The sequence below is a fragment of the Camelus bactrianus genome, chromosome 1 (genome assembly GCF_048773025.1).
Source record: "Camelus bactrianus isolate YW-2024 breed Bactrian camel chromosome 1, ASM4877302v1, whole genome shotgun sequence".
In the NCBI taxonomy this organism is placed as follows: domain Eukaryota; kingdom Metazoa; phylum Chordata; class Mammalia; order Artiodactyla; family Camelidae; genus Camelus; species Camelus bactrianus.
Window position 1 is genome coordinate 110,479,885 of NC_133539.1, and position 15,318 is coordinate 110,495,202.

A 15,318-nucleotide genomic window follows, 5' to 3' on the forward strand; every position below is an offset into this window, starting at 1 on the left:
GAAATACACTGCCAGATTGTCCTTCATCAACACCACATTATGAGACTCTCCGTTAGACTACAACGTACTGAGTAATGGAAATTTGTACTTTCTTTCCATCTTTGCCACGTAAATAAGCACATATTCCTTCTCATTGCTTTAATTTGCATTTTATAGGTTTATTAGTCATTTGTCTTTTTAAAATTTTAAGTTCACATTTGACAAAGTCAGGCTCCCAAACCTTCTCTAGGCCTCTTTGTGCACTTCCTTGTAAAACCTAGTTTTAGCAAGAACACTGCTAAGTCAGCTTAACTGGAGCTCCTCACCATCAATATATAACCACCCTCAATATCTGATCAGGTTCCTTGACCTCTGCCATCCCCTAGGTGATGACACCATGGCCTGTCTTCAGTAACAACCCTGTTAGGTTAAATTAGCCAAACCCTTTACCCTGATGCTTCCTCTTAGTAATCTTCTATCCCCTGACTGCCACCCTATTCCCTGGCTATAAATTCCCACTTGCCCATGCTGTATTCAGAGCTGAACCTAATCTCTTTCCCTCCCTCATTGTAAAATCCCACTCCAGTGGCCCCTGCACCTATCCAGATGGCCCTGAATAAAGTATGCCTTCTTTAACAAGTGTCATTGTGTCACTGAATATTTTTTAAGACATTCTTTAACCATTCTCTACTGGCATGCTGGGTTTTTTTCTTAGAATACCTCAAGTGGAACTGATTTATCTTTAAGGATTTTTTGAGATATAATTCATGTATCATAAAATTTAGCCCTGTATATGTTAAGTATATAATTCCATGGTTACTAGCATATTCAAAAGTTGTACAACTCTAATCAGTACCTAATTCCAGAACATTTTCATCACTCTAGAAAGAATTCCCATGTTTATTGGAAGTTACTTCCCATCGTGCCCTCGCCCATTGTGCCAGCTCCTGGCAACCACTACGATGGGTTTGCCTATTCTGTGCATTTCACGTATATAGAATTGTTACCAAGGCTGTTGCCTCAAAAATCATACCCCTGAGCTTCCCTCAAATGGAAACCAGTTGCTGTTATCTAAGTTTCAGGAGGAAGCAGCAAAGAGAAAAAACAAGAACTGGGTAGAACCAACTAGGCCCAAGATGGCGGAAGATGATGTCCAATAGACCTTGAGCTCACTGTAATACGTTAGCATGATAAATGACACACCCACCAGCACAAGACAGTTAACAACTGCCATGAAAACAATTGGAAAAGCCCATACAAGGACCGAAAAGGAGTGTTGCATCAGTTCCAGGTACAAACCACACCCCTGTTCTCGGATAAGTCATGGAAATTCCTCCCACTCTTTCCAATTCCTTCCCTTTTAACTAGACCCTCCTAGATACATGGTGTCTCTGGTGGAAGTTGATTTGCAAACTAAGTTCCTGTTTCTCCATTCTTTGGCCACTGAATAAAGCTTGTGCTGTTCCAGTCTCATTTTCATTCCTGGCTGTGGAATCTGAGAGGAAACCGAATCTCTCTGGCCAAGACAAGACCAGGCCTAGGACCCTGGTGGGGGTCAGTCCACCAATTTAGTAACAGAAAGATGTAATACATGGCCTTTTGTGCTTGGCTCTTCCACTTAGCATAATGTTTTTAAGGTTCATCCATGTTGTAGAGCACACTGTTTTTGTCTCTATTTATTTATTTTTTTGTAAGACTGACACACATGCACACACGTATTACCATGGTTAGAAAGGCCTCCCTTACTTAGTTCAGGATTACATAAATAGTTTCCTCTGGTGTTTTTTAAAATTTCATTTAGATCTGATTTTGGACTTTGTGTTATGTTTCACTTCTCTGTTTGCTCATTCTTTCATTATAACAATATGTGTTGTTTAAATTAAAACTCTTGGTAGAATTAGTCCTCCATTATTACTCTTCTTTTTAAGATTTACCTTATTCTCTGAGCTGTTCCAGCCCCACCCCCAAACTAACTGTAAGATCATTTTATCAAATTTCAGAAAAAAATGTCATTGGGATTATAGTTGGAATTATCTTCTATTTACTTTATTAATTTGGGAGAGATTGATCTCTTCAAAAATCCATGTGTGATGAAAAAATACTATTTTAAAGATTAGAGCTCTGGAGATGAGAAAAACTTTCAGAGGAAGAGAAGTACTCTTGTTTGGGGGTGGTACACAACAGCTCAGTGACTTCTTTGGTTAGGCAAATTAAAGCTCCCCTCTTTCCATCCCCAGTGTGATTCAGATGAGTAAGAGGGAGAGAGAGAGTCAGACTTCTTTCCATTATAAAATAAGAGGAAGTTTGAATTCCCAAAGGTGAGGAAAGAGAGGTTAAGGGTCCAGAAATCAGAGAGGCTGAGGAGATGTTAAACAAGAGATGCTGAGAGAAAGCGGCAATTCCTAAAGACAGCAGCAGGTGGGACCCAAGAATAAAAGATAAAGGAAGGAATTCCCCCTGAACTTGATGGTTTGTGATATTTAATTTTCCCTTGCTTCTTGTTTTACGCTGTTTTTACTTACACACCACATCTGTCCTCCTCTTCCCCCACAATGCTTACCCACTACTAAGACCCTCAAAATCTCAGCAAAGGTCTTGCACAAAATAGCCTTGCATTAGCAATGTTCAGCTGTGCAATCAATGAAAGAGAAGAGACTGTGTCCCAAGACAAGGGTGATAGGGAACAAAGGTAGGAGCCACAGGGGCCATAAGCAATGGTTGGTGGGCATCCACGGAGTAGAGTGCTCAGGACATGGTAAGCACTCAATATAGTGTGTTGTGAATAAACAAATGAATGAGTGAATAAATGAATAATCAAGTAATAGGAGAGCAGAGAAATAGTTGCAGTTGATATTGATCAAGGGGAACATAAGACCCTTAATCATCTCTGGAAATGCTTAGAGATTTTTGAGAAACTGTTAAGACTTGCCACAACACATGGAATACAGCCATGTCATCTATATGTCAAAGACCTGAGCACATCAATCTGGGACACGAGATCATCTTGGCTGCACAGGGCTATCCTAACAACAAGCACCATATGGCCTAGTGTTTATTCAAAATTAATCCTTATTTAGGTCTTTCTGTGAAGTTCTGCAATATTTTTCCTTCATTTAAGTTCTACAGTTCTGTGGAGTTAATCCCTAGGCATTTTACATTTATTTATTTACTTATTTATTTATGCCACGGTGATGGAATTTCTATTTCCATTCTATTTTCTAATTGCCTCCATATGGAAATGACTCAGTTTTATGTATTCATTTTGTGACCTAACTGAACTCACTCAGAGTTCTAATGATGGTTTCTCAGCTGAGTCTTTTGGGTCAACTGTGCTGCTTTGTTGAGTTGGAGAGGCACAGTGAGAGTCCATCAAAAGCTTCTTTTTAAACATATAGTGGGAAACATTAATTGTATCTGGACCCTCAGGGGATAATTTAGGAGCTCCAGGGATGACAACAAATTCTGGGATGAAATCCTAAGAAAGTACACAGTTTTATAGCCAAAAGGCTGAAGAAAAGTAAGAGAGGAGGATGGTGAAAACACTTGACCAAACATGCAGAGACAGTGGCCCAGGAGGGGGTCTTGCTGATTATTAGCTGGGGAGGGGGGTTTGAGGGGGTGCAAGCAACCTGAACCCTTTCTTAATGAAAGCGAGCTTCACAGAATCCTGCCTCTCCCTTTGGCTTAAACGGAACAGGAGGGAAATTTCTCTTTCATAGGCCACTTGAAATGTTCCAGTTAGAAATGTCCATGTCGCAGGGAAGAAGTAATAAAGAGCCCAGTGAAAAGCTCTGATCTCTGATATGCAAATTGACTTGAAATGACAAGTTCACAGAGAACAAATAAGGAAGAATAGCCAGGAAAATCCTGGGAAACAAAAACAAAAAAACCTTGACAAGTTGGAGTCAGGGTAGACAGGGACTGCCAGGCCTATCAGACATTAAAACTTACTTGAAAGCCTCTATAATTAAGGCAATTTGAAACTGACTCATGAATAGACCAAATTACATATGGAAATTTAGTATATAATAAAGGCAGCATTATTCAATTGGTGGGCAAAAAGATGAGCTTTTAAATAAGCATTTTCAGATAACGGCAGAGTAATATGGAAAGAGATAAAATGACTCATTCCAAACATCACACACCAGCATAAATTCTGAATGAGGCTGAGGTTTACATGTAAAAATGTAAACTGTGCAAATACTAGAAGAAAATATGAGTAATTCTTTTGTTACGTGGGGATGGAGAAGCTTTGCTAACTCTGAATCAAAGTTTGAAGCAATAAGGAAAAAGATAAAACTGTACTCATTCCAAATATTTATTACACAAAAAAATTTCATAGAAAAAACTACAATTAAGTAAAGATACAAATGAAAAACTAGAAAAAGTGTCCAACTTACAACAAGCAACGAGCTATTATCCCTAAAATTTAGTTGCAAACCCCAAATCAATACTCATGGTGCTTTAGCAGTCATTTGCATACATGTGCAAAATGGCAAAACATTTGAGTTGTTCAACACTCATATTTCCAGTGAAGGTAAAACAAGGCAAGGCTGTCCTCTTGTTTCAGCTTTCATACTGTGAACAGAGACCTTTCTACAGATTATCTCATGCAATTTTTTATTATCATTTTTGGGCTTCTCATTGATATCCCTGTTTGAAATCACCCCCAAGCAGAGTGCTGAAGTAGGTAAGATTTGTTCAGGCATGAGTTACAGTTTGGCCATGAGTTCAAAGGTAATGAACAAACAATGTATATTACATAAGGTGTCTTTAAACAGAAACACATATAAAATAAGACTAAACAAGATCAGTGGACAAAAATGTGACCAGAGCTCTTAGGAACCTAATTCTGTATTTCCCCTAGGAGCAGTGGTTAAATATTCATTCACCCAGTATTTGGAACACTTTATAGAACATAACTACTATGAATAATAAGAACCAACTGTATTTGAGTTGAGCTTTAAAATATTTTGCGAGGCAAAAAATGAAGATGATCAACAATCCAGGCCAATAGTAGAGCTTGAACAAAACACAACAACGACTCTCCATCTCTTTAGGACAAAGGAAGATCTGATTAAGCTGATGGCCATCATACCTTAGAGTGCCCTCTGGGAGGATGAGGGGGGCGAGGAATAAGAAAGAACACATATCTACTAATATCCCAGGCCTGCAAAGAAGTTTGGACGGGAGCATACTCCTCTGTTTTACACGTAAGGGTTCAGACACCAAGAAGTCACAGTCTTTGCTCAATTGCTCAAGATCAAACCCACTGGCTGTAAGATCTTGAGCTAGCTTCTTGACTTCTCTGCTCCTTGAATTTCTTGTTTGTAAAAAGGGTAAGCAGAGTACTTGATATGCCCGCTGCAAAGACAGACAATGCCTGCAAAGCACTTGTCCCAGTGCTTGGCGCACAGTACGGGCTCAGTGCGAGTGAACAGCTTTTGCTCAAGAGCTGAAGGTAAGATAAGGACACATCAGGCCAGAACTCACCAACTACCTCTTAACTTTACTTCCCCTAAGCTAGAAATGAACCAAAGGCTTTTGGGCTACTCCCCTAATATCCCCTTTTCTTAAATCCAGTGTCTTACTGAAATTGGATTTAGAAATTACTCATAGGGGTATATGTTGAACCTTAAGGTTTTTATTTATAATTTATACCTTTGTCTTCCTTAAAAAGGACCTGAGGAAGCTTACTACTAGACGCAGCTTGGACAATAGAATTATTAACATATCAAAGCACATTCATGACTTCAGAAAGAGAGATCCAGAATTATGTGGAGAAAGGGGGAATTCATTTTACCAAAAGATGCAATGGCAAATTAATAAAGTCAGAAATGAAAAAGGTATATTATATGTGTCTCTCCCTTTCTCCTAAGCTGATAGTGCACAGAAATGCTGCTTCTGGTCATCTGGGGAGAGAGAACGAGGTAAACAGGAGGAGCTGATATTCAGCAAGTCAGCCCAAGGCCTGAGCACCAGGAGCACTGGGTAACTTCAGGAAGGCAAGTGTGAAGGTTTCTCAGGTTCACTTACCCCGTAAGTCACAAATGGATGCAACTGTCCACGGGGCTGGGTTTGGGTTACAATGGTGATTTCTGCCAAATTCTTTTGACACAGATGCTTTGCATATTAAACACAGGAATATCCTCCACTTCCATAAAGAAATAGATATTCTCTCATTTTTTTCTTGAAAATTGTAGCCCTCCTAGCCTTTCTTCCAAATTCTCTCACTTTTGTGCAAGAAGCAGTTCACTTTCCTCTGAACCTGTGATCAACGGTGTGAGCGTGATTACAGTGACTGCACTTTGTCTCAGTTCTGGGAGTTTATAGGAAGTAGTTGGACGATAGTGAACTACAAAGCACGAGAAAACAGTGGTTTTTGTCTACAGCCAGTTGTCAGCAGGAAAACGGGTCTGTTTTTTTTCTTTAAGACACGGAAAATCTCAAAAAAACGTTTCCCCTAAATTTTTTGAGAGGCCAGACATTTTAGAGAAATCTCCCTATTTAAAAATACTAGCAATTCATGTGGGTCAAGCCACAGAGAAATAGGGCCGTGTGATCTCTGACTTCTGAAGTCTCTCCTGACGCAGAACCTGCAGGAGCGCTCTCCTAGCGAGCTGAGGGGCAGAGTGCAGGGCTGCGGACAGGAAGCCCTGGGGCTCTGCCTCCCACCTTCTCTCCGTTCCACTTGCCGTCCAGGAACCCTGAGGTCCCGTAAACTTTAAACGCTAACAAAAAAAACACCTTCAGCAACACGGATGGACCTGGAGATTGTCATTCTAAGTGAAGTAAGCCAGAAAGAAAGAAAAATACCATATGATGTCATTCATATGTGGAATCTTAAAAAAAAAAAAAAAGACAAACAAACTTATTTACAAGACAGAAACATACTTACAGACATAGAAAACAAACTTATGGTTACCAGGAGGGCAGGGTGTGGGGAGGGATAAATTGGGAGTTTGAGATTTGCAGATACTTACTACTATATATAAAGAAGATAAACAAGTTTCTACTGTATAGCACAGGGAACTACATTCAATATCTTGCAGTAACCTATGGTGAAAAGAAGATGAAAACGAATATATGTATATTCATGTACTGTAACAGAAAAGAACAAATCTGACTCCATATTAGATCTGTTCCTTTGGCTTTAACGCTGTGCCCTGTTTTCTAGGCTTAGTCTTGCTAGCTCTGCACTCATGTAAAGATAACAAGTTGCAGAATAGAGAGTAACATTTATTTTGTTGGAAGTTTTGTAGGAGCACCATGAGCTGGCCCACGTGGTCAGCTGCAAGAACAAAGAATTCGTACACCAAGACATTTGCAACAACCAACCATCCCCTCCCCTTTGTATAAAAGGAACTTGTATTCTGACTGGGGGAGGATGGTTCTCCAAGACATTCGTCTGCCATCCACTCATCTGTCAGCTTTCTGAATAAAGTCACCATTCCTTGCCCCAACACCTTATCTCTGGATTTACTGGCCTGTCGTGTGGCAAGCAAAACGAATTTGGACTCAGTAACAGTATGACTGAAGCATTGTGCTGTACACCAGAAATTGACACAACATTGTAAACTGACTATACGTCAATAAAAATACATACACAATTGAAAACAAAACAAAACAAAACAAAAACACCTTCAATACAGCTCCTTTCCTCTCCTCCTATTCATATTTCCTTCTCTGAAAAAGAAAAGAAAATATTGGAGGTTGTCAGATCCACTGAGATGCTGAATTCCAAACAAAAGGTCAAAAATTATTTGTCTCCTGCGAAGGAAAATTCTACAAAAGGGGATCAATTGACGTGGATTCTGCCTGGAGGATTGAGCTGGTAACTGCCTGAACGTTCCTCAAGACCAGCTGGAGTTTATCTGCGTTTGTTGGAGGAGGGCGTTCTGCTGTCCACAGCCACTGAAGTCAGCAACAGGGTAAAAATAGAACCAGAAGTTTGAGGCATATGAGAATGACACAGACCTCCTCCTTCCGGCCTTAAAGTGTATTAAGACCATTTATCTCATTTGAGGAGACAGAAGGGTGCTTGTGTGAGGTAAAGAATACACATCGCACTTCCGTTTTTATGGCTTTGATATTAAAGACTGAACACTGAGGTCAAGGAATTAAACGATACTGTAGCACTGCCAAATACTAAAGGGCCACGTTCTGTCATTTTGACTGCACTGCTTATGAAAAAGATTATTTCTTGTCCAAAGCAAACTCATGCCTTTTTCTTGTTTTTTTTTTTAACATTTTTTATTGATTTATAATCATTTTACAATGTTGTTTCAAATTCCAGTGTTCAGCACAATTTTTCAGTTATTCATGGACATATACACACTCATTGTCACATTTTTTTCTCTGTGAGTTATCATAACATTTTGTGTATATTTCCCTTTCACAGTGCCTGAAAAACATCCTTAGCAATTGAATTTGGGGATCTAAAAAAATATGTGCATTTCCTTTGGGTAGCAGACATTTGTTCTGAAAGATGTGCCAAGTTTTATAATGGAAAGGGAGGCAGGGCCTCATGAAACAGGCAACACTCTCATCAGAACATTTTATATGTGGAAAGAGCATTTAAACCCATGATGCGTGTGTTGAATAGGCAACGTATTCCAGGGTGTGCAATTATTCACAAAATCATAGTCATCGCTAAATTTTAATTTTGACCTTTAACTTCAAACTCTCTATTTTTTCCATTCCCCTTCGTTAGTTCCTTCCATCCCATTTAAGTCCACATAAAAGCTTCTCTAATTCTTGAACTACTAGGAAGACAGTTTTAATTTGTGGCTCTGGTTTAATCTTTCAAAATATCTAATTTATGTCAAGCGATTCCACAGGATAGGTAGAGTCTGTTGAATGTGCACTTGGAATAAAAATTATAATGAAATGAAAAATTATGTGGTCAAGAGTGGGGTTGGCCAGTGCAGAACAGGGGGAGCTGCCACTTGAAGAGCGAGGATTAAGGTCACGGGTTAAGACCAGTGTAGACAAGTTCAGTTCATGGGGTATTCCAAGCATTTCTGATGATTCTCAGCCTTACTCCTTGTGCTAGGAAGCATGAATAAAGTAATACATTTGACCTCACCTGAAATATCGAATAGCTCATTTAACTATGTTGATAATTCAACCTTCCTCTGATGACTGCAAATGCTAGAAGAAGTATCTCGAAGTACCAAGACTGGTGTTCCCTAAACCAGCTGATGGTCAGAATCTATTTTAAAAATAAATTCCTCGGTCTTTCCCTAAGGAATTCTAATTCCAGATTCTTAGATGGGACAATTTTAAAAGGCTCTCAGGTCAGCTCTCATGATAAGCCAGGGATGGATACCAAGACCAAATCTAGCAGCTCTAACCCAGACTACACATCGGAACCCTGGGGGAGCACCAGCTGCTGGAGACTGAGGGATCCCTGCCCCCGCTGGAGACAGCACTGGAGCCACAGTGAAGCCAGTCCCCGTGTTCTTCTTCCTGAAACTGGCAGTTTTCTGAGAGATGGAGGAAGTGGAATGGTACATGAAGTCACATTTGCAAGTTATATTCAAAACAGAAAATGAATGATTCAATGTTTCTTAAATATTTAGATCCACAGCCTCTCATGCAATTCAAGTTTTAAGCAACATGAACTCTTTCTGATCTTTTCCTCAGTCTCTCTTTGATAAATCTCTCACATGTCCCTGCTTTTTGTTTCTTAGGGATGCCCAAGATTAAGAGATTAGGACTGGAAGGAAGAGAGACTGAGGTTCGTCGAAGAGGGTGTGGAAGCTGTATGCGGACTGAGAGTCTGGCACTCAGCCAAAACCACCATCATCTCCAAATCGCCTGTTCCCAAGGTGGAGTGACGTTCCTGCTCCTGAGCACTGCATTCACAGAGGAAATAGAGTGAGGGGCTGAGGCTGCAAATTCTGAGGTGGGAGCAGGGCGAGGGCCACCCTGAAGGACCACAGCCAACCGAGCAGAGAGAAGCGGGGCAGGAAGATACAGGACAAGCAGCAGTGAGCCTGGAGATCCAGTCTTGGGAAAACACTGAGTGCCACCGTGTAACAAGCACGTGCTAGTAGCAGGGGCCGGGGAGAAAAGCAAGTGAGGCACAGTCACTGCCCTCCAGCAGCCTGCAGTCCAGCACGGGGAGAGACCATCGTGTCAAAGATCACTCTACAGCCGGCTTTGGCTCCACCAGGCGAATTACACAAATTCTTACATTATGTTACAGCAAATGATAACAAATTAGAAAATGTGTTACCCTTCCTGTCTCAGCACCCGTATCTGTAAAACAGGCATCACACCTACATGGAAAGGTGGTTTTGAGAATGAAATAACATTCCTTTCCCTTTAGAAGAAGGAAAAACGACATGTTCTGGGGAGTACCAGTAAGGTTTTTGAAGGAGATGGAATCTGCTGTAAACTTTCAAAGCTAAGAAGGATTTTGATTGGTAAATGTGCTGAGTGAGGACAGTAAGGCGGGAGTCTGGATGAATTCATTAAACAACAGGAAAGCTATGACTGGCTGCTTTCGAATCTCTAAGCAGTGTAGTTTTGGATATCATGTGACTGGCTCTCCAGCTTCTCAAACAGGGTTGGGCCAGAGTTCTCACCTTCTAGGGGTGGTGGGTAGGGGAGGAGGTGTGGAGGAGAGGACAGGACTGACAGGGAAGCGGCAGGCAGTAGTTGGGAAGCAGAGATGGAGGCTGGGTTCCCAAGTCTCAGTCTTCCCAGATCCAAACAATAAAACAAAACAAATGCTTACTAACCATGAGATAGCTGGAATGTTACTCCCCTGGAAGTCCCCGATAGCTACAGGACCCAGAATTGTCCCCATCAGTGTTTACACTAGATGACCACCACTAGCTGGTGCCAGACCCAAGTTTACACCTGGCTAGAACTAGATCATGCAGCTGGATCCTAAGATCTCTAGGCTACCCAGGTAGGCACTCTGGTCATCTCATCAATTCCATAGTAATGTAACTGCATGGTTTACAAAATGGGGTTCTCAAAATGTGCTCCTCAGACCACCAGCAGCACCCAGGACGGTGTGAGAAATGCAAAGTATCAAGCTCCACCCTACACCCACTGATTCAGAAACTCTGGGGATGGGGCCCAGCAGTCTGCACCTCAACAGGCCCTCCAGGATGCACACTAATGTTTTGCCCAGGTGAAGTTCTGGACCCCTTTATTACGCTATAGCAGGGCTTTAAATCATTTACATCTTCAAAGAACCAGTAAGTGAGGGAGGGGAGAGTTGGAGCAGAAAGACCCACTTCCAAGGTCTCTTTCAACTGTAACAGACCGTAACTCATCAGTTCCCCAGCGGGGACAGTGTTTGTAGTTCGTTAGTTCAGATTGTTGGTGTTTGCAGCTCTTGTTGGGAGCATTGGCACAGTGTGTCTGAATTCTACTGGCTAATGTAGAAATCCCACACATTTCCCTTATTTGACTTTTTAGGCTAGTATTATTAATGCTCTGTGGGTGACCCCCGCGTGGGGTGGGGAGCATATTAACACATGGACTCTGCGGCAGGAAAACCAACAAAATGACTGCAATGTAGTTGTCTCTGCTGTGGTTATACACAACCAGTAAGAACTAGACCTTTCACTGAATTAAAATCCTAGACACAGGCAGCCAGAATTGATTTAAACAATTAAATCCTAGAACAACTACATTCAAATAAACCTTTCATCTAGAACATAAAAGACGTAACAATGACAGCCAATACTTAAAGGTAAATCAAATGTGTAAGCCAACTGTGCCTTGCAAATCAGCCCAAACCAAAAGTCTAAAATTTAAGGGTCTAAAAGTTGAAGAAAATTGAGCTACATTTCAAGGAAATCAGACTGGGGATGAGCCAGGATTTAAAAAACCATTAGCCATCTCTTTTCCAGGGCTGTCCTTCCTCAAGCTGTTGATACACATTGACATTTGGATGCAGGCTTTGTAAATTAAAATGTAAGTTCTGGGGAGGCAGAAATTCTGTCTAACTTGACCACTGCCATATCCTCAGTGCTTAGAATAGGGACAGGCTCAGACAGGGAATAGCTAGCATTCAGCATATTAAATAACTGCATGAATGATCCTTCAAAATTGATGTACTGTGCACAAAACTGTGGTACTGTCAAACAGAATTTTCTGTGATGATACAAATGTTCTGTAAGTTGTGTTGCCCAGTACAACAGCCACTAGCTACAGGTGGCTATTGAACACTTAAAATGTGGCTGGTGTAGCTGGGGCATGAAATTTAAATTGAATTGGCTGCGATATTGGACACATGGTTACAGAGGCTGGGGAAAATGTGTGTGTGAGAAAAACAATAAAAGAAAAGAAAAACAATGAGTGTGTAGCGCAGAAAACTTATTGTCTATGATGCTGACCCTGGGAAGTGGTTCAGGTAAGGGCAGGCTGGGTGGGCAACGCTTCCTGGGCTCCAGATTCTACCCCCCTTCCCTCCAACCCACTAGAGGCTGTGTGCAGCTGCTGAAGCAGGAAAGACTGGGTTTCAGATCTAAGGAGAAGAGTCTTCACTCCTCTCCCACCAGGGACAAAGTGGTTTTGAATCCATGGACACAACAGCTGGTGGAAGACTGGCTGCTGGACGGCAAAGGACACCAGTGTCTGTAGGAGCAAAGGCAGTGATGTGCGCAGGGCTTCCCTCTTGGCTTGGCTTGCTTGCTGGTTCACGTGCTCATTCATCCAATCATTGTCACTCATTCAAGTAACTTCAGCATCTTCACTAAGAGCCAGGCCCTGCTTTCTCAGTTTCCGCTCTCTGGGGATGCTCTACCACGGACTGCCCCTTGGAATCGGGTCAGGCCTTGAGGTTCTTGGGCTTGCCACAAATAGAAGAAATCCTGGGAAGAAAGGGCTGCCTTGCAAACGGAGATGATTACATAAGAGCCATTTAATCTTAATTTTAAAAAGTTACGCCCTTTTTTCTCTGCCTAAACTAGTGGAGACTGCTTGTCATTTATGTGGTATAAGATCTCAAATTAAGGCTTGCTATTATATGCTGCCTTGACATCTGGTACAATCGGGAAGGACTTCAGTGGCCTACCTGCAAGTTCCCCTTCCCTCTCTGCTCCACTGGTCAAGGCCTCCTAGACAAGCAACTCTCCTTATCAAAGGGACCAGGCGTAGCTCCTGCTCACCCCTCAGTAGCAGGCTCCAGTTCCCTGGAAGCAAGTGGAGTTATTCAAACAAGCCAATCCCATCGTCCGCAGGAACCAGGAGGCTCCCAGCCTCTTGACTCCACAAAGACTGCCTCCCACAGCCTTTGGTTGTTCATGCTTCTCCAGAATGCAGCTCCTGTGTGGCCCTGCGTGGCATGCCCTGTCCTCTTCTCCCAGCTCCGAGTTCAGCTGAGAGACATGACTGTTCAGCTGCTGTCAACCTCATCAATCCAGCACTGGGTGCGTGTCTGGCCATCCCCGAACCCCTAGGGTGGGATCCCTCCTGGGACCCCCTCCCTCACCAAGGAAGTGGACAGGAAGTGATTCAAACATGTTCTACGTGTTTTAGTAAACTCTTCATAAGTAATTCATCAGTTGTTGCGGGGCCAGATAGCATGTGTTGATATTCAGGACAACCTCCACCCTTCTGAGCTCTCCCTTGTCTCTCAGGGGCATAAAGCCTGGAAACGACATTTCTCAGAGGCCCTTGTCATTGGGATTCCCGTTAGATGCCCACCCATCAGAGGCACTTCCATGACCTGTGAAAGAGAAAAGCCCAGGAGCAGCTCCCTGAGCAGGGCTCACACTTTCACAACTCCATTCCTTCTGGTCCCTCTGCCTAGAGTGCTGGGCTCTACTTTGTTCTTCCTTTGCCTGTCCAAACTCCACTCATTTTTCAAGGGCTGGTTTAAACATCATCTCTTCTGTGGACCTTGATCAAAACAGTTTCATGGGACAGGAAGGAAAAGGAAAGCACCTTTGTTAAAGCAGAGTCAATGGGATAGAAAGGTAGACTGATCTGAGAGCAGGGTTCTTGTCTACCTTGGTCTCTGCTATTTCCCCAGGGCTTAAGAACAAAGTCTTGCACACAGCTGGTAATCAATAAACACTCATTGAGGTCATGAATTAGTAAAAGTATATGAAGATGGGGCAAAATCAGATTTTTTGAGCTAAATAATATTTTGAATCAATAATTATAGTTAACTATATTATTAAATATCCATAGCCCTTTCTTGGAGGAGTAAAGACACTGATGATCTGTGATAGGCATGTAGTGTTAGGGAACAATAAATTTTTGTTTTAAGTTACTCAGATCTGGGGGTCTTTTGTTACCATAGCATAACTTAGCATATCCTGACTAATAAAGTAGTTGTTATCAGGAATGGGGTGCTTCTGTAACAACAAAAAGCCCTAAAATTCAGGGCAATGACTTGGGGCCAGGCAGTGGTCCCGTAAGGAAACCTGGTAGAGTCTGGAAGAATGGCAATCCATTCTGTAGCAGGAAAACATTTGCTAAAACTGTCACCTGTGACAACTTAGAATATACATAATGCACCTAATGAATTTGTTGCTTTAGGTGAAGAGGGTGAAAAATGGAATGATAACAGCATCCTCTGATTGCTGTTGGCTGCATCTGACAAGGTATCATGAGAAAGAGATGCTTTACAAAAAGAAATGAACACTCTATAAAACAGAAATAAAAGGGACTGAGAGCCCAGAAATTCCAAGTCTTATTCTTACAGAATTAGAAGAAGCAACGTTTTTACAATCCAAAATGTAGCAGAAAAAACTAAGGAGACCTTTGAACCATCTCAGTCTCAGGGCAAGGACCAAATTAATGATGTGGACTTCATAACCTTTAAAAAAAACCCCTCTGAATGACTTAAAGTGGTCTCCAGGTGGACAAAATGGCCCAGGAAAAAGACTAGGGGTGTCTCCTTTAAAAGGTCTGGGAAAAAGAGACTAAAGGTGTCTTCCCCAAAGTTTAAGAACATAAGATTAAGTTTAGAGAGAGAAGAAGGATTTCCTTCTCTGCCCAAGCCTGGTGATGTGATCTGTTTGGCTAATGAGTCATGAGCAGGAGTGATGCGTGTCGATTCTGGACAGAAGCTTTAACAGCCTGTGCACAATTAACAGGAAGTTAATTCCCCCTTCCCCTCCACCACAAGACTGGCAGTGTTCCAGACAGAGGCTACACCATCAGCCTGGGACTCGGAGTAAACATGACAGTAGGCAGAATTACAGCCCTTCCTTGCTGGCATGTACCATGAATGAGAAATTAACTTGTGAGGCTGTCTGCTACCACAGCGTAGGGCAGCCTACCCGGACAGACATGATGACTTAAAAACCTCTCTCACAGCTTCAAAGGATAACAGGCCTATTTCCTACTAAGAGAGGT

At 42.0% G+C, this 15,318-nt stretch overlaps 1 protein-coding gene across 4 annotated transcripts in view; it reads right to left on the reverse strand.

Moving 5' to 3' along the window:
* Positions 1-15,318, reverse strand: part of TMEM108 (transmembrane protein 108) — a 291,093-nt gene that overhangs the window by 132,098 nt on the left and 143,677 nt on the right. The window lies entirely within an intron of this gene.